This window comes from Podarcis erhardii (assembly GCF_964252035.2).
Source record: "Podarcis erhardii genome assembly, chromosome: W".
NCBI lineage: Eukaryota > Metazoa > Chordata > Lepidosauria > Squamata > Lacertidae > Podarcis > Podarcis erhardii.
In genome coordinates, this window is record NC_138506.1 from 21,655,123 (window position 1) to 21,675,786 (window position 20,664).

At 42.6% G+C, this 20,664-nt stretch overlaps 2 long non-coding RNA genes across 2 annotated transcripts in view; one reads left to right on the forward strand and one right to left on the reverse strand.

Annotated features, from left to right (window-relative positions):
• Nucleotides 1-12,819, reverse strand: part of LOC309333258 — a 572,758-nt gene extending 559,939 nt beyond the window's left edge. The window contains exon 1 of the long non-coding RNA XR_014152422.1: nucleotides 11,948-12,819. This is a non-coding gene — a long non-coding RNA (uncharacterized lncRNA). The remainder of the gene's footprint in view (nucleotides 1-11,947) is intronic.
• Nucleotides 1-20,664, forward strand: part of LOC309333268 — a 617,943-nt gene that overhangs the window by 104,653 nt on the left and 492,626 nt on the right. The gene's annotated exons all lie outside the window — the stretch shown is intronic.

Below are 20,664 nucleotides of genomic sequence, written 5' to 3' on the forward strand. Positions count from 1 at the left end.
TATAAACCACGGTCACAACTACTAAGATTGTTTGTTGCATAAAACAGAATAGCAGAAGATTCTCTAGTAAAATGTGCCAAATTAAATATCCGAATCCCCTTTGCAGTTGACCGCTATTTTATCTAGTTCTTTCCTCCTGTTCTTCTTAGCTGCCAACACATAGAGTGCTACCTTATAAGTTACAAAGCCATCAGCATCACTCAGCAGCCATTTCACCCTTTCCACCCTATTCAAGTGAGTTTCTTTTTTTAAAATTTATTTATTTATTTATACAACAAGAAAAAGCACACACACAAAAACACAAATACCAAATTACACACAAATTACAAAAATAACCATAGCCACATAATTTTCTTGGCAAACAATAAAACATCTATTGGTCTTAACACTAAAGACCCAACTTCCCGTCTATTCCATATTTCAAATTCATGTTACTTACTGCCAATACACATTTTTTTCATAATTAAACTTATTCTCAATAAATCTAATTTCTTCTATCTACCTAGCAACTATTACTGAAGTTCCTCTAATGCTGCAACAGAATTTAAACTACTATATTTATTTTTCAGATATTCTTTGAAAACCTCCCATTTAGAAACAAATTCCTGTTTTGATTTATCCTTTATCTTTTCTGATAAACCATCTAATTTGGCATATTCTGTCAGCTTTTGGATCCAATCTTGTATAGAGGGGATTTCATTACTCTTCCATTTTGCTGCGATCAAAACTCTTGCTGCCGCCGTCGCATATAAAAAGATACCCTTCCTCTTTTGTGGAATATCCAAATCTGTTATTCCCAGGAGGTAGGCCTCTGGTTTTTTATTGAAAGAGATCTTTAGCATTTTTTGCAGTTCTGCATGTATACTCTCCCAGAATACCTGTATTTTCCTACATGTCCACCACATATGGTAGAATGTTCCTGAGTCTCCGCATCTCCAACAATTACTTGACACATTTTTATACATTTTTGAAAGTTTCCATGGTGTTAGATACCATCGATGTTGCATTTTTTGAAAGTTTTCTCTAATCGTGTAACAGTTTGTGAATTTCCAATTGATCTTCCATAAATTTTCCCATTGGGCCATGGTTATTGAATGGCCAAAATCCTGGGACCACCTCACCATTGCCACTGTTACCTCCTCCTCCTTGACTGTCCAGTCAAGGAGGAGTCGGTAAGTTTTGGAAAGAGTTTTTCTTTTAGAGTTTACAAGATCTGATTCGAATCGGGAAATATCTACTGAGAACCCCTTTTGTTTGTCAGATTTAAATTTTTCAAATAACTGATGGTATTGGAACCAGTCTGAAATGTGTTCTCTTATTTCCTCAATTTTTTTAAATTTTATTTGGTTATCTTCATTTTTTAGAAGTATTTTATATGTTGGCCAGCTTTCCTGAGTATTTTTCCGTTTTACTGCTATGGCTTCTACTGGAGAAGTCCACCACGAGACTTTAGGCACCATCAGGTCTTTATATTTTTCCCATACAGCAAAGAGTGACTCTCTTATTATATGGCTGGTAAAATTTTTATGAATTTTCGCTTTTCCATATATTAGGTAGGCGTGCCATCCCCAACGGTTGTCAAACCCTTCCAGGTCCAGGAGGTCCGGATCCTGCAACATGCACCAATCTTTTAGCCAGGTGAAACAGGCTGCCTCGTAGTAAAGTTTTAGATCGGGTAGGGAAAAGCCTCCTCTCTCTTTTATGTCTATTAAGATCAGGTGTTTAATCCTAGGTTTCTTCCCTTCCCACAGAAATTTGGAAATTTCTCTTTGCCAAATCTTGAGACAACCTGCTTCACCCAGTATCGGAATCATTTGAAATAAAAAGATTAATTTTGGAAGCACATTCATCTTTATAATGGAAATCCTACCCAGAAATGTTAATTTTAGTTTACTCCAGGTTACCAAGTTTTTTCTAATATCTAGTTTTTTCTAATATCTTGAAGAGATTTTCAGGCCCAATATTTTTTCAAAGTTGTCCTTTTCTTCTGTGGTTACATTTTTAACAAGCATTTTTGTTTTTGTTATATTCAGCTTAAAGCCTGCCACTTCTCCAAATTCTTTAATCAGTTCCAGCACTCTTTTCAGACTTTCTTTAGGGTTTTCAGTCATAACAAGTAGATCGTCCGCGAAAGCTTTAATTTTATATGTTTTGTGTCGCAGAGTGATGCCTTTAACAAGCTGATCCCTTCTTATCTGATTGTTCAAGACTTCCATCACCAAGATAAATATCAGTGGAGACAGTGGGCAGCCCTGTCTGGTTCCCTTGTTTATTTTGCACTCCTCAGTAATTCTTCCGTTGATGATCAATTTTGCATATTGTTCCGAATAGATGGCATTTATTCCTTTACAAATATTTTCTCCCAGTCCGATTTCTTCCATTAATTTTTTCATAAACTTCCAGGACACGTTATCAAAAGCTTTTTCAGCGTCTACCAACATAATAGCTGCTGGTTTATCAATTTTAATATCCAAATATTTTAATATATTAATCACACATCTAATATTGGATTGCATAAATCGTCCGGGAAGAAATCCGGTTTGATCTTTATGAATTATCTCTTTCAGCACCATTTTTAATCTATTTGCAAGAATGTCTGCGAATATCTTGTAATCGGTATTTAGCAGTGCAATGGGTCTGTAATTGGCCATGTTTGAGGCATCTGTTCCCTGCTTATGGATAAGAGTAATAAAGCTGTCCTTCCATGTTTTCGGAAATTTTCCATTTGCCAGAATATTATTCATTAGGTCTTTCATGGGAAGAAATAATGCTTGTTCTAACTTTTTATAGTAATTAGCTGGAAGACCATCTGGGCCCGGTGTCTTTCCTAATTTTGATCTCTGTATAGCTTGTTGCACCTCCATAGCTGTTATTGGTGAGTTCAAGATTTCAGTTTTTTCCTTAGGTATTATTGGTAGTTTATTTTTGCCCAAATAATCAATTATTTTTTCTAGAGTCTCTGGACCTTCTTTATATAGTTTTCCGAAAAAACTAGCAAAGTTTTTACTAATTTCCTTCGGTTCTTGAATCCATTTGTCTTCAATTTTAATTTTATTGATAATTCTATCTTCCTTTTTCTTCTTTAATTGCCAGGCCAGAAGTTTACCAGGTTTATTTGCAAACTCAAAATTTCTATGTCTCAACCATTTTATCTTCCATTCTATCTCTTCATTTATTATCATGGAGAATTGCGTCTGTAAAATTTTTATACTTTGCTTAATTAGTTCATCATCTGGTTTTTGGAAAAGGATCCTTTCCTTTTTTCTAATTTCCTCCCAGATCTCCATTTTCTTCTTCTCCTTTATTTTCCTTTGGAATGCGTTTTGTTGTATAAAGAAGCCTCTTATGACGGCTTTACCCGCGTCCCAAACCGTCTCTAGATCAACTCCTTGATTTAAATTAAACTTAAAATATTCTTCTCAGATTTGCTTGGCCTTCTGTACAATTTTTTCATCGTTTAGCATACTCTCATTAAGTTGCCACCTTTTAACCTTTTCTTCTTTTCCTTTAAAATTAACCCAGACCGCGCTGTGATCAGAAATTGTCTTTGGATGGATTTCTGCTTTTGTAATATTATTTAATAAATCCTTTGTTGTCCAGATTGCGTCGATTCGTCCTGACTCTGAATGCTTTTTCTATTTTTTGGGCTACTTCTTCTTCTAGGTCTAACCAAGCTGCTAGCTCTTTTGAGATTTTTTTCTCAATTATTTCCTCTGCGTCCTCTGTTAGTCCTCTGAATCTTAGGGTATTCTCCCTTCTCTGCATTTGCAACATCGCAATAGAGTCCAAAGTTGAATCCTGCTGTGCTTTCAGATCTGCTGTTTCTTTCCTTATCTTATCACATTCCCTTTTCAACTCTCTATTTTCATTTTGTAATTTATTCTGAGCTTCCTCTAGGTTCTGTGTTTTACCTTTAAGGTCTAGCACTATTTTCGTCAGTTCTGAATTTTTTTGTACTAAATTGTTGACCTGAGTTGATAACTCAGCTGCTATTTTCACATTTTCATCTATTTTAACTCCCATTGAAATAAGTTTTTCTTCTGTTGCTTTTGCCTTTTCATTTACATTATTTTTAAAATCTTGGATATCTTTCTTCAAACTTAAAATTAATTCTCTCATATCTAGTGGTTGATCCATGTCAATTACAGAAGTTCTCCTGATTTGTGAGGCTGAAACTGCCGCAGAACCTGACACAGTTGGTTTTTTACCATACATCACTAAGAAATTCAGTTAGCTCACTAGGTAATTTGTTCTCTTTCCTTCTGTCTTACAGATTAGATATGGATTAAGTTCAATCTTTCTTAATACAATCGTGTCAATATTTCCAATGTGATAATTAATGAATGTCAATTAAGTTCAATCTTTCTTAATAAAATTACAACAATTTTACCAGTCTGATAGTAATCTCCGGCCTATGTATCCACTAATTTTTTATATTCCCAGTTTCACTAAATATATTTTAAATTGATTATGAACAATTATCTAATTAGTTACAGCCAGGCATCAATACAGCAATATCACAAATTCATCAGATCAAATAAATATAATAAATGATTGCAATCCTTGCGTTCACTTAATCATTCAGGGTAATACATCATATATATAAATCTTTAAACAGGTTAATCAGCACCTTGCAACAAAGCTAAAGACATCTGATGCTAATATCAGATGCATTAGCTACCAATAGATAGCGAAAGGCAAAGCAAACAAAAACAGAATAAAAACAGCAACAAAAAACAGAAACAACAACAAAAACACACACAAGACAAAACCACACAAGTTGAAAACCACACAAAAACAACCAGAAAAACAACAAAAATGAAACAAACAGAGAAACAAAACAAAACAAAAACACACAAAAAATTACAAAAGAAACAAAGAAAGGATGGGAGGGTAAGAGAAAAATAAAGCAAAAGAAATAATACTAATAATGCAATTTATAATTTGTAAAGAAATAAAGAGGGGGGAAGAAAATACGAAAAGTATATTTAAATAATAAGAAAAGAGCTGGAGAGTATTTTCAATTAATAATGTACAATGGTATAATGTTATGTGCTATTAAGTTCTCTCTAGATGTTACTTTTCCAGAGGTAACAGGAATGCTATTCCAGTAATGGGGTATAGGGTCTATAAAAATTTATGAAACCTTGTCTCTTTCAGCAGATTATGATGCAGCGTTTTGGGATCTTCACTAGTTGCAGATCTTGCAAAAATCCCTGTAATTGCTCTTATAAGTCTTATTAGAGGAACGTCTTTTTCAAAAGAGTGCAAAGTTTTCTTTCACCAGCTGATGTCGCTGTTTGAGTCACTCCCTCTCTGCGATTTTCGACCCCCTTCTCAATCTATGTCAGTCTAATACAGTTCATTTCCGTTCCTCAAACCAGGAAATGTCGGTCTAAGAAAATGTCGGAGCGCGTGAGTCAGCAGAAGTACTCTTTGCTGTTACTAAATTGATTTATACTCCGTAGCAGTCCACAGCCGAAGAAAAGCAGAAACCCCCAGAAAGGGAGGATAGCCACACTTCTTGGGAGAGGGGAGGCGATGTTTATCAGTCTTGTGACAGTTTTATAACTTTGTAATCAATCACTCTCTCAATCACCACCGTTCTCTGGGAGTCTCTGGCCTCTTATGTTCCTTTTGCCAGCGTGAACAGACAGTTGAAAACTAACTTGTGAACAACAGTTAATTTTATACTGAAGAGTCTGGAAACCCCTTTATATATTTCACCACTTGGGAAGGGTCTTTTTTATTATTTCTTCTTCATGACTTCTTGGTTTATTTCTGTCGCAACACTAATGAAGCCACAGGTAATCTTTTTGATCATGACTCCAGCAGGAAAAGATGGCTAAAACGTCTTAGGTATTAATGGAATAGACGTCTTTTTTGAAAAAAAACCAGTCTCGTATAGCTTGTAGGTAAATCTTGGTCAGTTGCAAAAAGCCATTTAGGTTCAAACACTTTGTTTTAAGATCAAACGCTTTGTTTTAATCGTAAATTAGCAAATTCAGTAAGTAAATTAGGCTAATCGTTTAGGTTTGCTTCAGTTTGTTAGAAGTGTAGCCATAGACATACCCACGGGCTCGAGCTTCTCGTCAGCGGAGCGTTGCAGGAACTAGCACCGAAGAAGTTCTCCCCCTTCTCCCCCTTCTTGCTCAGCTTTTAGGAGCTTGAAAATGGTCTGGGGGTCCTCTTCTTCGTGCTGCAGCAACGCCATATCACCCTGGAATCTCCTTCCAAGGCTTCGGGGTCAGCTTAGCCTTAGCTCCCCCTTCTAGCTCCGCTAACGAACGCGTACCTCCCAACCTTGGCAAAGTGGGAGAGACACATCTGACCGTGAGCAAAGACTACGCGGAAGTCCCTATTCAAGTGAGTTTCATTCGGAAACAGGGGTTTTATGAATCAGTCTCTTGGGTATATATATAACAGGCACTGCAATAAATAGTGGCACAGGTCCTCCACACAGGGTTGCCCACACAAAGTCTCTCTTTGTAATGTACTTTGCCGTAGCGTCCATCCAACACTGCCAAGGGCATGGATTGGAATCGTAATTCTGTGAAAGCGATTCTAAGTACAGCAAGTGGGAGCTTTGACAGGTAACTAACCCGGGTATGCTCTGTTTTAATAAGTGGGAACCATGGCAAACTCTTGGTAGAAGCCATCATGGTTAGATCCCTTTCTGCATCAGACCTAAAGAGACAATCTCTTAAGTGCCTCTTGTCCATCTTCATAGTCACCTGAAAATCTTGTAATAAGTCTTTTCACATAATTTAAGCACAGGTAATCAATTCTAGCCTGTATTGTTGTCACGCCAGTTTCAACATGGAGAAGAACAGCTGGAGTCCCGTTGGAGAGTGAAAGCGCTTTCCTGAGGAATTTATTCTGCACTATTTCTAAGGCTTTGTTGGCATTTGGGTCCTTGCCCCATATGCTCCATGAAGCATCTGGGAGACCACTTTACTGGCAAAGATTTTCAACGCAGGTTCCAATAGCTGACCACCCACCGTAAAATAGAATTTCATTAATGCCCCACAAGCTTTCTGCGCTTTGAGTTTCGTAGCCTCAATGTGCCCCCTTCCATGATAGTGTCTCAGTGAAAAGGATTCCCAGATATCTGAAGGAGCGTATTTGCTCCATGTTCTGCTGATCCATTTTCCATTTGAATCTGGGAGCCTGCAGCACCCGGTATTCCCAGGCGGTCTCCCATCCAAGTACTAATCAGGCCAGACCTGTTTAGCTTTGAAGATCAGATGAGATTGTTGGAAATCAAGCCTATATAGGGAGAAACTGGCAACTCTCCCAGGCACCCGGCTTGGTCTCCGGTTGACCTCCCTGGCTGCATTCCCCAGCAAGATCCAGGCTAGGTCTCGATAGGCGATTCTTCCCAGCGTGGGAAGAGCACACCCACTCCCTCCTGCTCCCCCGGCAGGGAAAGGAGATAGACAGAAACGTACTTACATGCTTTTATTTCTGTCTCTTCAGCATTACAGAAAACGTGTCTGTACTCTTCAAACTCCAGCAATCAAGTGACAAAGACTTCCTGTACTTCCTGTACATATGCAAGAGGAAGGTCTCAAATTACACTCTGAGCAAATTCCGGTGCATTGCCCTGTGAACTGACTGTCCCACTGTTTCCCACGGACAGTCCCAACATTCCCATCATGTGATGTTTTCAAGCTAGCAGTTTGCAGCTGCGTTGCATCCATATCGTACTACAGCACCCGGTATTCCCAGGCAGTCTCCCATCCAAGTACTAATCAGGCCAGACCTGCTTAGCTTTGAAGATCAGACGAGATTGGGTGTGTTCAGGGTAGTATGGCCTTAAATATTATACCATTTAAAGTGTTGCACCTCTTGGATAAATTACCATTTGAAAAATGGAAGGGAAGGGTTAAGGAGTAGATTTAAAAATAGGGTTAGATTTTTTTAAAAAAAACACACACAGAAAAAAACAAAACCAGAAACCCAGTAAGGTTTTCACCAAAGCCAGTAATACAAATTTGGTCAAACTAAATCTTTACTAAAGCCTCAGCGTTAATGGATCATGTTTCTTGTATTAAACAGACCTTTATGTACAGGAGATTGGGGTACAGACCTCTATTAAAAAATATGAGTTATTATTTTGTGTCATTAGGGGAACAATCAACCACTCTCTTATGTATGAGTTAAATGGCCAGAGAGTCAGAATTCATAAATTTCAAATATATTCTTAGTCATTTCAGCCACGAGCAGACTAAATTCTCTCCCCACCCCCCCACTTATGTACAGGAAAATGGCCAAGGCCCATAAGATTTCAATTTCAATTCCCGCCCCCCATCATTTTAGCCTTTTACCATCAGCAGACTTTCTGCCCCCTTATGCTACAGGAAAAATGGTTAGGGCTTACAGGTATTTATCCTGATTATGAATTTGTATGTGCATAGATTTTTGTTGGATTTTAGCATATTTGAAGTTTTGTTTTTAAATTCTGTCAAATGGTGAAAATCTCTAGATACTAACTCCAATGCTTGCAGACACATTGCCTTCCATATAGCCATAGAGTTCATCTCTTTGGATTTGGATCTTAAGATTTTGATTTTTAGTGCTAGCCTTACTTTTATACTGCAGTCGGGACTTTAAATCCGACTTTCCTGGGAAACACAATAAATAACCCACAGTAGGTACTGTGACACAACACCGTTCGTCTGGCCTGATATGCTAGGCTGGTTCAGCTGTTGGCCTTCCTGGCTAACAGTGCGACTAGACTACCTCTAACCAGGGCAGGATTTATGTATAGGCTAAGTAGGCTGAAGCCTAGGACCTCCAAATCCAGGGGGCCTTGCCAGCCTGCTCACTCCCCAGCACCGCAGACAGTCTTCACTCTCCCAAAACTGCAAACCCAAGACTTCATGCGAGGGCGAGGGCATCTCTCCCCCATTTCAATGACATTTTGCTTCAAAAAGAAAGGCGGACTTGGACATCGTCTTCCGCCATAATCCTCTAAGGGAGAGGTCACGTACTCAACTTAAATACCACCCTCCTCCATAATCCTTGGGATATACAGTCAAGTACACAGCACCCCTCCCTCGAGGGGAACAATGAACATCCATTGATGGGTTTCCTGAGGCCAGGTGTTCCCACAGCCCATCCTTGGCAAGGATATGCAGTGATAGTTTTATTGTTCTTTAGGTGGTGGGTACTTAAGGTGTTGGGAACTTGATCTGATAACCAGATCAACATATATATATATATATATATATATACTATATATATATATATATATATATATATATATATATATATGACCTTAAAATTCTTATAACATAAGATTCTATGAGATTGCTGCTAGATCACTGGCTGCTGCCTTCCATGTGCTGCTTTGCCTCTCCTTCCCACCCCAAACATGTTAGTTCAAATCTAACACAGTACTTTGTGGTTCGAGGACCCGAACCCCGCGAAGTGAAATGAAGACACAGGGACACGTGATATAAGGTTAATGGGCTAGAAAAGGCCACAACTTTATTGATTACAGCAATGAAAAGGTATTGGGGCTTAGGCATTGGATCGCGAAACAAGTGGGTGTATTCACCAGGGGTTCATCACCTGTTGATGCTAATCCAACTATAGGCTCACCCCTGATGTCACCGAGGGTCGTGCCATGGCCTCCCGCCAAGCAGGCTTCGGACGGAATACACAACCGCCAGATTCCTTTAACGGAATACCCCTAGAAATTGAAGGCATAGGCGATGGCCACACCTAGCACTTCGACACACCACAACACATTATTCCAATGCCTAATCTACCCACCAATACCACAAAAAGTTGTGACGATTGCTACGAGGTAGGCGAAAAAAACCAAAAAGCCTAATGCCAAATGGAAAAACTCCTACCAGGCCCCCCGGGCAACCGGGGCGACCAACCTAAGGTCCATAGCAAGGCCAATGACCTAAGCCCTAACTCAAAGGGAGTGGAGGGTGGGTGACTCGCACAGGACGACGAAGAGAAATGAGGCCGGGGAGAGAGGCTGGCACTGCAGCATAAAGGCTGCTGGACACGCCCCCCCCATGGCACCTGGTTGGACGGCCACTGGGGGGGGCGTGAGTGCCAGCCAGGTGAGCTGGAGGCAGGGGGCGACGCCCCCTGCTAGGAGCGGTGTTCGGGCTCCCGCCCACAACCACTCCCCTCTCTTTCAGGGAGGAGAGTCTTTGTGGTTCGAGGACCCGAACCCCGCGAAGTGAAATGAAGACACAGGGACACGTGATATAAGGTTAATGGGCTAGAAAAGGCCACAACTTTATTGATTACAGCAATGAAAAGGTATTGGCTTAGGCATTGGATCGCGAAACAAGTGGGTTTATTCACCAGGGGTTCATCACCTGTTGATGCTAATCCAACTATAGGCTCACCCCTGATGTCACCGAGGGTCGTGCCATGGCCTCCCGCCAAGCAGGCTTCGGACGGAATACACGACCGCCAGATTCCTTTAACGGAATACCCATAGAAATTGAAGGCATAGGCGATGGCCACACCTAGCACTTCGACACACCACAACACATTATTCCAATGCCTAACGGCCACCCGAGCTAAAGGCTCGCCGCCAATACCTTCAAAGCTGCAACCAATCCCAGACGCTTCTGCTGACACTAGCTAACCAAATGTCGTTCCCCAGATCCGATAGGTGAACACCGTCATTCCGGTACAAAGCTTGGTCGCCGATCCGGATACGGTCATGATAAATGACTCGGCCATACATAAAGCGCACCCAACGGGCTACCGCCCGATTTACTAGTTTCCTGGTTCTTTCAATGGCCATACAGCTTTGCGCACCGTGCCAAACAGTTCTTTTCAAGAAGGAGGACCAGAACACCGTTGTTCTGGGACACACGGCTGCAAATGCATTCAAGTCTCTTTTTATGCTCCACAACAAGTCCACACTCCTTCTGTTAGCGAGATCATTCTCCCCCAAGTGAATCACAAGGATGTCGGGAGGGCCGAACTTGGCCACAGCAATGGCATAAGCTCCTCCCAACGCATGCCTCTTCTCGGAAACCAGGAAACTCGAACACCATGTGGAAGGCCAAGATTGTGTGCAAGGCCGCAGCTCACCGCTCGTACGCGGGCCTAATGAACTATACTGTGGCCGCAAATCCACACGCTTCTCCTGAGCATAGCTGGGGGTAAAAGACAGAAAAGAAAAGGCAGATAAGTAGGGTAAAGCTGCAGGTCGCATATGAGGTAGAGGTACCACCTAGTGTCCTTTACCGGGCATGGGCCCACCTGTGCCGATGCCGTGAGCTTAACTAGGACACCCTTACTAGCCTGATCAGTCTTGGACTGACGTATACGCACTGTCACGTTAGTATCGGACAACTGCACTTCCTCGCACAGGAGGCCGCGTGTTGAACCTTGTGCACTAACTTCAAACACCACCTCACCAACTCTAAGCGCGCCAAAAGGCGATAGCGTATGCTGCAGAAAGAGACGTGCTTCGAACCTGGACCAGCAAATTGACCTGAGTTTTATGCGTATCTGTGATAACAACCCGTAAGAAATTGGCTTACGGCCCTCGGCCCTGTGAGGTTGTGACCTGCCCCAACCCTCAATGGCTCTAGGATCAAGAAGTCGCTACCCGGGTCATGAGCAAATGTAGCTTTTGAAAAGAAGCTGATGGCGGCTACGTGAATCTTTAAGGTTTTAGGAGCGCGTCCCAGATCATCGAGATGGGAAAGGTACTGCAAGACATCGTCAGTGGTAGGAGGTACGTCATGTGAGAGCCCAGATAACCCAGACCTGAAACCAAGGAAATCACACCAGGCCTTCTTGTAGGACCTGAGAGTGGAGGGTGCCACGGACGCCAATACTCCCTGTATCACTTTGCGTCTCCAATGTTCCACAGGTGCACCGGAAAGGGTTCGGGCAACAGCTGTGCTCCAGGTGCAAGCGACCGGAAGCGAGGTATCGGAGGACAAACGCCCGCAGAAGGGAGGAGACCCTCTCAGACCGAGATGACTGCCTGGCTAGAATGTTCACGACCGCCAGGTTGTCGGTCCTGAAGCACACGCAGGTGATCTCGAAAATCTTCCGTCCAGATGTGAACGGCCACCGCTATTGGAAAGAACTCAAGAAAGGTGAGCTCCCGCGTGATGGCCTGATCTTGTCATGCTGTCGGCCATTGTTGTGCACACCAGCGCCCCTTGAAGTACAAGCCAAAGCCTAAGGACCCAGCCGCGTCCGATTGGACCTGGAAGTCTGATGACAGATTCAAGACATCCTGCCATAGAGATACCCCATTGTAGTTCTCCAGAAAAGTCATCCACGCCTCCGGATCTGCCTCGACCAACCTGGGGAGGCGGACCCTGTGGTGCGGGTGTCTAAGACCAACTGACGGCCTGGCTAGGAGGGCACAGAAGGCGCATTGGAGTGGACCTGGAAATCAGAGGCCAAATTAAGGATTTCCAGCCATAGGGAGACTCCGTTGTAGTGTTCCAGAAATCTGATCCCCATCATCAAAATCGGCCTTGACCGACTTGGGAAGTCTTACTCTATGGTGCGGATGCTTGAGGCCCGCTGACACCTGGCTAAGCAGGAGCGAAATGGGCGGCCTGGTGAAACTACTCTACATGCGATGTTGAAATGATCCAGCCAGGACTGGACCTGTCTAAGAGCGACTTTATTATTATTATTATTATTATTATTATTATTATTATTATTATTATTTTGGGAAGGGTTTGACGAATTGTTTCCTTAAGGGCAACTATTTTCCCCACTGGCAGGCGGGCGGGTTGAGCTGCTGTGTCAAGCTCTATACCCAGGCAAGTAAGGTGCGTTGAGGGTCTGCCTTATCTGCTGTGAAGGGAACTCCCAGCTCCTGGGCCAAAGCCGAAAAGGCCTCCAGAAGGGAGGCACATTCGCAGTATTGGGCTTCCCAATGAGTAGAAAGTCACCGAGGTAACGTGTCACCCCAGGTGAATTGGTTCTGTAGCGCAAGGCCCAGTCCCAAAAGTGCTAAATGTCTCAAAGGCCGAGCCAGCTGCAGAACAACCCATCGGCATAGCCTTGACAATGTAATATTTCCCTTGAAATTTGAATCCCAGCAAATGAGAGTCATTGGGATGAACTGGCAATAGACAGAAGGCTGACTCTACGTCACATTTTGCCAAGAGTGCCTCGTAACCAACATTCCGGATAAGTCTTAGTGCCCGATTGAAGAATTCGATCGAAGAATGCGGAGAGGAGGGAGCTGGATCAGGGAAAATGCTAGACCCGGAGGGTCCCTATCGTCTGTTCCCTGCTGCGGGGGCTTCTCTGGCACTGGAACCCCGCCTTCCCGAAAGGGCTGCTTCCCTTTGTAACATGCTACGGCTGGGAGTACCCCTGCATACCTCTCGCACTCGTCCAGATACTTACAAGACTGCCTTTGGCATGACCCCTTATTGAATTCCCAACATACCTTGCGCTTTGGCTCCCTTCTCAGGTCCAGCTTACCCGTGCGATAAGAATCTAATGGCTTCTTCTCAACATACGGGACGACCGCCACAGACCAGGTGCTATTTTCAATTTGATCCCAGCATGCTAGAGGGATCCTGGAAGCCTTCCTTCGGACTTTTATCATAGCTAATGGTGGCGGCCACCCCAGAAAGCGCACAGGCTGTTCTGACTCTTCATCCATGTCGCCCCTTTTTTACTTGCTCTTCTTACAGACGTGCTTCTTCTTGGTGCGTCTTTTACCTGATGGTTTGTCCCCCCTCAGCTGTCTGAAGCTCCCCCTCCAGCTGCTGGGCTGCATATTCTGCAAAGAACCGGAAGAACTGGACGCAACAGGGTTATTGACAGATTCTGTCAATACACCCAATGCAGATTCTGAGGGCCAGAGGCCCAGTTTGCACTGCCGCAGTTACTGCTAGAGAGCTTGGGCCTGCGCCTGAGAACTGAGAATCGTTGAAGAGGGCGGCAGAGGTGCCTGGGAGGTCATCAACCTGGGTGAAAGGCAGGCTCTCCGGAACCACCTGGGAATCTAGTATCATATCAGGGGTAGCAGCGGAGGGCATGGGGTTAGGGATTGCTCAAAAAAATGCTGCTCAAAATCATCAATGAACGATCTAAAGGCATTTAGGTAGTGTGACGTAGGTTTGGGGTTATTATCCCGTCCATGTGGCACCCATGCAACCTCAGGTGTGAGCTGATTCCGCCGCAGAGCACAGGACGACGAAGAGAAATGAGGCCGGGGAGAGAGGCTGGCACTGCAGCATAAAGGCTGCTGGACACGCCCCCCCCATGGCACCTGGTTGGATGGCCACTGGGGGGGGGGCGTGAGTGTCAGCCAGGTGAGCTGGAGGCAGGGGGCGACGCCCCCTGCTAGGAGCGGTGTTCAGGCTCCCGCCCACAACCACTCCCCTCTCTTTCAGGGAGGCGAGTCTTTACATAACACATTACACACACCGGCATTTGTAAATATTAATTATTCAAATGACTTATGGTTTTGGCTGCTATTGCAGGGGCTGACCCCCATTTATGTTTGTGGTGTCTAATAAAGAGTTGCTATTAAAAAGGCAAAGGCTAATAGAGTTCTGTCAAGAGAACAAGCTGGTCATCACAAACACGCTTTTCCAACAACACAAGAGACGACTCTACACATGGACATCACCAGATGAGCAGCATCGAAATCAGATTGATTATATACTCTGCAGCCAAAAATGGAGAAGCTCTATACAGTCAGCAAAAACAAGACCTGGAGCTGACTGTGGCTCAGATCATCAGCTTCTTATAGCAAAATTCAAGCTTAAACTGAAGAAAGTAGGAAAAATCACTGGGCCAGTAAGATACAATCTAAATCAAATCCCTTATGAATACACAGTGGAAGTGAGGAACAAGTTTAAGGATTTAGATTTGCTGGACAGAGTGCCTGAAGAACTATGGATGGAGGCTCGCAACATTATACAGAAGGCAGCAATGAAAACCATCCCAATGAAAAGGAAATGCAAGAAAGCAAAGTGGCTGTCCAACGAGGCCTTACAAATAGCGGGGGAGAGGAGGCAAGCAAAATGCGAGGGAGATAGTGAAAGATACAGGAAATTGATTGCAGATTTCCAGAAAATAGCAAGGAGAGACAAGAAGGCCTTCTTAAACGAGCAATGCAAAGAAATAGAGGAAAACAACAGAATGGGAAGAAGCAGAGGTTTGTTCAAGAAAATTGGAGATATGAAAGGAACATTTCATACAAAGATTACCATAATAAAGGACAAAAGTGGTAAGGACCTAACAGAAGCAGAAGACATCAAGAAGAGGTGGCAAGAATACACAGAGGAATTATATCAGAAAGATATGGATGGCTCGTACACGCCAGGTAGTGTGGTTGCTGACCTTGAGCCATACATCCTGGAGAGTGAAGTCAAATGGGCCTTAGAAAGCACTGCAAATAACAAGGCCAGTGGAAGTGATGGTATTCCAGCTGAAATATTTAAAATTTTAAAAGATGATGCTGTTAAGGTGCTACACTGAATATGCCAGCAAGTTTGGAAAACTCAGCAGTGGCCAGAGGACTGGAGAAGATCAGTCTACATCCTAATCCCAAAGAAGGGCAGTGCCAAAGAATGCTCCAACTACCGTACAATTGCACTCATTTCACACGTTAGCAAGGTTATGCTTAAAATTCTACAAGGAAGGCTCAAGCAGTATGTGGACCGAGAACTCCCAGAAGTGCAAGCTGCATTTAGAAGAGGCAGAGGAACCAGAGACCAAATTGCAAACATGCTCTGGATTATGGAGAAAGCTAAAGAGTTCCAGAAAGACATCTACTTCTGCTTCATTGACTATGCAAAAGCCTTTGACTGTGTTGACCACAGCAAACTATGGCAAGTTCTTAAAGAAATGGGAGTGCCTGATCACCTCATCTGTCTCCTGAGAAATCTTTATGTGGGACAAGAAGCTACAGTTAGAACTGGATATGGAACAACTGATTGGTTCAAAATTGGGAAAGGAGTACGACAAGGCTGTATATTGTCTCCCTGGTTATTTAACTTATATGCAGAATTCATCATGCAAAAGGCTGGGCTGGATGAATCCCTAGCCGTAATTAAGATTGCCGGAAGAAATATCAACAACCTCAGATATGCAGATGACACAACCTTGATGGCAGAAAGTGAGGAGGAATTAAAGAACCTTTTATTGAGGGTGAAAAAGGAGAGCGCAAAATATGGTCTGAAACTCAACATCAAAAAAATGAAGATCGTGGCCACTGGTTCCATCACCTCCTCGCAAATAGAAGGGGAAGAATTGGAGGCAGTGAGAGATTTTACTTTCTTGGGCTCCATGATCACTGCAGATGGTGACAGCAGTTGCGAAATTAAAAGACGCCTGCTTCTTGGGAGAAAAGCAATGACAAACCTAGACAGCATCTTAAAAAGCAGAGACATCACCTTGCCAACAAAGGTCCGTATAGTAAAAGCTATGGTTTTCCCAGTAGTGATGTATGGAAGTGAGAGCTGGACCATAAAGAAGGCTGATCGCCAAAGAATTGATGCTTTTAAATTATGGTGCTGGAGGAGACTCTTGAGAGTCCCATGGACTGCAAGAAGATCAAACCTAGCTATTCTGAAGGAAATCAGCCCTGAGTGCTCACTGGAAGGACAGATCGTGAAGCTGAGGCTCCAATACTTTGGCCACCTCATAAGAAGAGAAGACTCCCTGGAAAAGACCTTGATGTTGGGAAAGATGGAGGGCACAAGGAGAAGGGGACGACAGAGGACGAGATGGTTGGATAGTGTTCTCGAAGCTACAAACATGAGTTTGACCAAACTGCGGGAGGCAGTGGAAGACAGAAGTGCCTGGCGTGCTCTGGTCCATGGGGTCACGAAGAGTCGGACACGACTAAATGACTAAACAACAACAATTAAAAATGTGATATTAACAATGCATCACTGATATGAATTGTGAATTAGTTCATGCATTTTGAAAAAAAATAAATAGAAAGTGCTGCTGCATGGGGTGGGGGGTGGGAATGGTGACAAGCCATTCTGTTTTTGCACCTGTAACCCAGGTTCCAGGAGAGATTTGTCTCCTAGCTTTTCTATCTCAGTTTCAAACACTGTAGAGACAAAGTGGACTTCCTGATAAAATGCGACCTGCAGGCAGCCCTTTCCTGCAGAGCACAATGATCAGTTGTGTGTATAAGAGGTGAGACAGTCTTTTATATTTTATTGTCCTAAGCAGCATAGGACTTTGCACACCAGTACCTATGCATTACTGCTTGTCCTGTACACTCCCTCTGAGCAAAACTTCTGCTGTATTTCCCAGCGCAGGCTTCAATCAGGAGCTACCTAAAGCAGTTAGCAGAGTTGCAACGGTGCCTCCATGTGAGAAAGAGTGAGGACGAGTCCACAAGCTGTTCTTCTCTCTTAATAGCGTTTATTTACAAGCAATAAATCAATCCATAAATCCGTCCGAACTTGGAGACGTTCTCAGTGCCGAAGCACACGCTCTGTGTCTCACCGTCTCTCAGCTTAAAACCAAAAGTAACTCACAGACAAAGAACCCTGACGCAGCTTCCGTAGAAGCTCCTCCCAGATACAGGACACCACTGGAGTTTAACCCTTTAACCACCATACTCCACAGTACCAGCACCTTGAACTTAACTCAGTAACTAATTAGCAGCCGGTGCAGTTCTTCCAGCAGCAACGTAACATGGTGGTGCTGTACTGCCCCAGTAAGCAGTTGCACCACTCAATTTTGCACTAGTAGTTTCTGAGCCAACCTCAAGCACAGTTTCTCAGAGTTTAAAAACCTCATGGCAAGCTTGCTTTATATTCATTTGCAATTCATTTCCATTTATTGTTACTAATGAACCCGAGAAATTGGAAGTTTTCTGTCACACTTCACTGTCTAAATTTACTTTGCTACATTTATATCCCTTTTTTTGGTCTGTCATTGAACCTATGTGGTTCCCAAGAGGGCTTCTTTCCTTTTTTTATAATAATTTTTTATTGTTTTACAACACAAATAAACAATTTTATCCAATTTTTAACAAACAAATTCTCTCTTTTCGAACTTCCTTCAGCTTCTCTGACAATCATCCATCTGTACCTCTTAGTTACGCATTCCTTCTCCTTTAGTATTGTCTTTAGTCTTCCCTCCCTCATCTATTGTTTTGACAATACCTCTTAAATTTCACAATGCTTCTTTAAATCCCACTAACGTTGTTTGCACATCACATATATTTTTCAGATATTCTACAAATTTTCCCCAGTCTTCGATGAATTTTTGGTCTTTAAGATATCTGATTTTCCCAGTTAGCTTGTCCAATTCTGCATAGTCCGTCAGTTTCAATCTCCAATCTTCTATCGTTGGTATTTCCTCTTGTTTCCATTTCTGGGCCAGTAGAATCCTTGCAGCTGTAGCAGCATATTGAAAGAGTTTACAGTCTTTTCTTCTTATCTCTTTTCCTGTAATCCCTAAAACGTTCCCTCTTTTTCTTTACATTTCCAACACTTATTAGACGTCTTAAACATTTTTGCCAATTTTACTGGTGTTATATACCATCTATAGAACATTTTCATCACATTTTCCTTTAACACCGTACATGCAGTGAATTTTAAGTTATCTTTTCATAATTTTTCCCAATCTTCAAATTGTATATTATGACCAAAATCCCTGGCCCATTGTATCATTACCGACTTAACTTCTTCATCTTTCGTATGCCACCCAAGAGGGCTTCTTTCCAGGCACTGACCAAGCTCAGACCTGCTTAGGTTTAGCAAGGTGGTGGCCTCCTGTGTCTTCTTGCCATATCCTGGGGCCGTGATTTATTAATACATTATATTTAACAACATATATATATGCAAGTGTGCATGAGAAAACTAAGCCTGTGGTTGCCAACTTTTTTAAGACCATGAGGCACGTTTTGAATTTTGAAAATGTGCTGGGGGTGGTGTTGGAATACTGCCAGGGAGACGGGGGCATCAGGCAGGGCCTCAGCTGGCTCCAGCCACCGGCCAGCAGCCGGAACGATCACCGGTCTCCCTTGGAACAGCGCCAATCAGCAACATGAGCCTCAGACACATTTAGAGACCCATGCATGCTCTATCAGCAGAGTGAATAAATCTTCTCACAGCAGAAGAGGCGGACAGAGCCATGTGTAAGCACTATATTACAGCATTTTATTCAGCAGCAGGAACAAAGGAAAAAAATTCTGCTTCCCTTTGTCACCAGCAAAAAAAAGCAGTAACACAAAACCTATATACAAACAGAAGTTCCCAGCAAGAGCTGGAAGTAAACAAGCATGTGACACACAACAGTCATGCCTGTACCCTTTTAAGGTGGAACGGAACTATATGCTAACAGGTGGTAGTCACAAAACGGCTGCCAATGGGTGTGTGGCACAACACAATGAAGTACAGTCATGGTGAATCTTTTCCCATAATTCTGTTTCCATATGGAAAAAAAGTAACCTGTTAAATTCCTGCCTAGAATGTAAGACAGAAGCAGGAAAAGTGTATTAAAGGGGTTGGGTAAACGATAATTTAAGGACCCAGGCAATGTTAGAAACTCAAATATGTAAACTATTTGCCAAATGCCTACCTGTCAGAAGGCATAATACCCAACAATGGCTTTCCATCTAATAAAATCCTGGCCAGAGAGCTTGATATCTTATTCAAAAAATGTCTCCTTTTAATGGAGAATAAAAAAAGGACAAAGAGCATTTGGCCCACCTTCCCTCAAGTTTATTTTCTCAACAACTGGCAGGATGAATCATTGTTTTCACAGGTAATTATCACGAAGGTGAAAGAAAGACTTGGCAGTGTTAGAAACTCAGATATGTCAGCTATTCGCCAAATGGCTCCTTAAACCTAGGTTACAGGTGTAACAATGGAATGTCTAGTCACCATTTTCCCCCCTTCAAGATTACAAACCAAAAAATGAACTGTGTATATTGTCAACATTAATATATTTTACAGTTCAGTACCACATTTTACCAATTACAATAATGTTAGGGTTGCCATATTTTGAAGAGCAAAAAAGGACACATTTGCTGACTTCTACGTTTAACTATGGATCACTATGACAACTCTACCCATGAAAAAGAGGACATGTCCTGAAAAAAAGAGGACATATAGCAACCCAAACACAGCTTCAGCAAGTACTGCCATCAGTTAAATATGTCTATTACATCAAAATTCTTGGAAGAACAGGCCTAATAGCATTTCTACAGAGAAATACAGAAATACTGTAGTAATAATAATAATAATAATAATAATAATAATAATAATAATAATTTATTTATACCTCACACATCTGGCTGGGTTTCCCCAGCCACTCTGGACGGCTTCCAACAAAACACTAAAATAAAATAAACTATTAAACATTAAAAGCTTCCCTAAACAGGGCTGCTTTCAGGTGTCTTCTAAAAGTTTGGTAGTTTTTTTCCTCTTTGACATCTGATGGGAGGGCGTTCCACAGGGCGGGTGCCACTACCGAGAAGGCCCTCTGCCTGGTTCCCTGTAACTTGGCTTCTCGCAGCGAGGGAACCGCAAGAAGGCCCTCGGCACTGGACCTCAGTGTCCGGGCAGAATGATGGAGGTGGAGACGCTCCTTCAGGTATACTGGACCGAGGCCGTTTAGGGCTTTAAAGGTCAGCATCAACACTTTGAATTGTGCTTAGAAATGTACTGGGAGCCAGTGTAGTAGGTCTTTCAA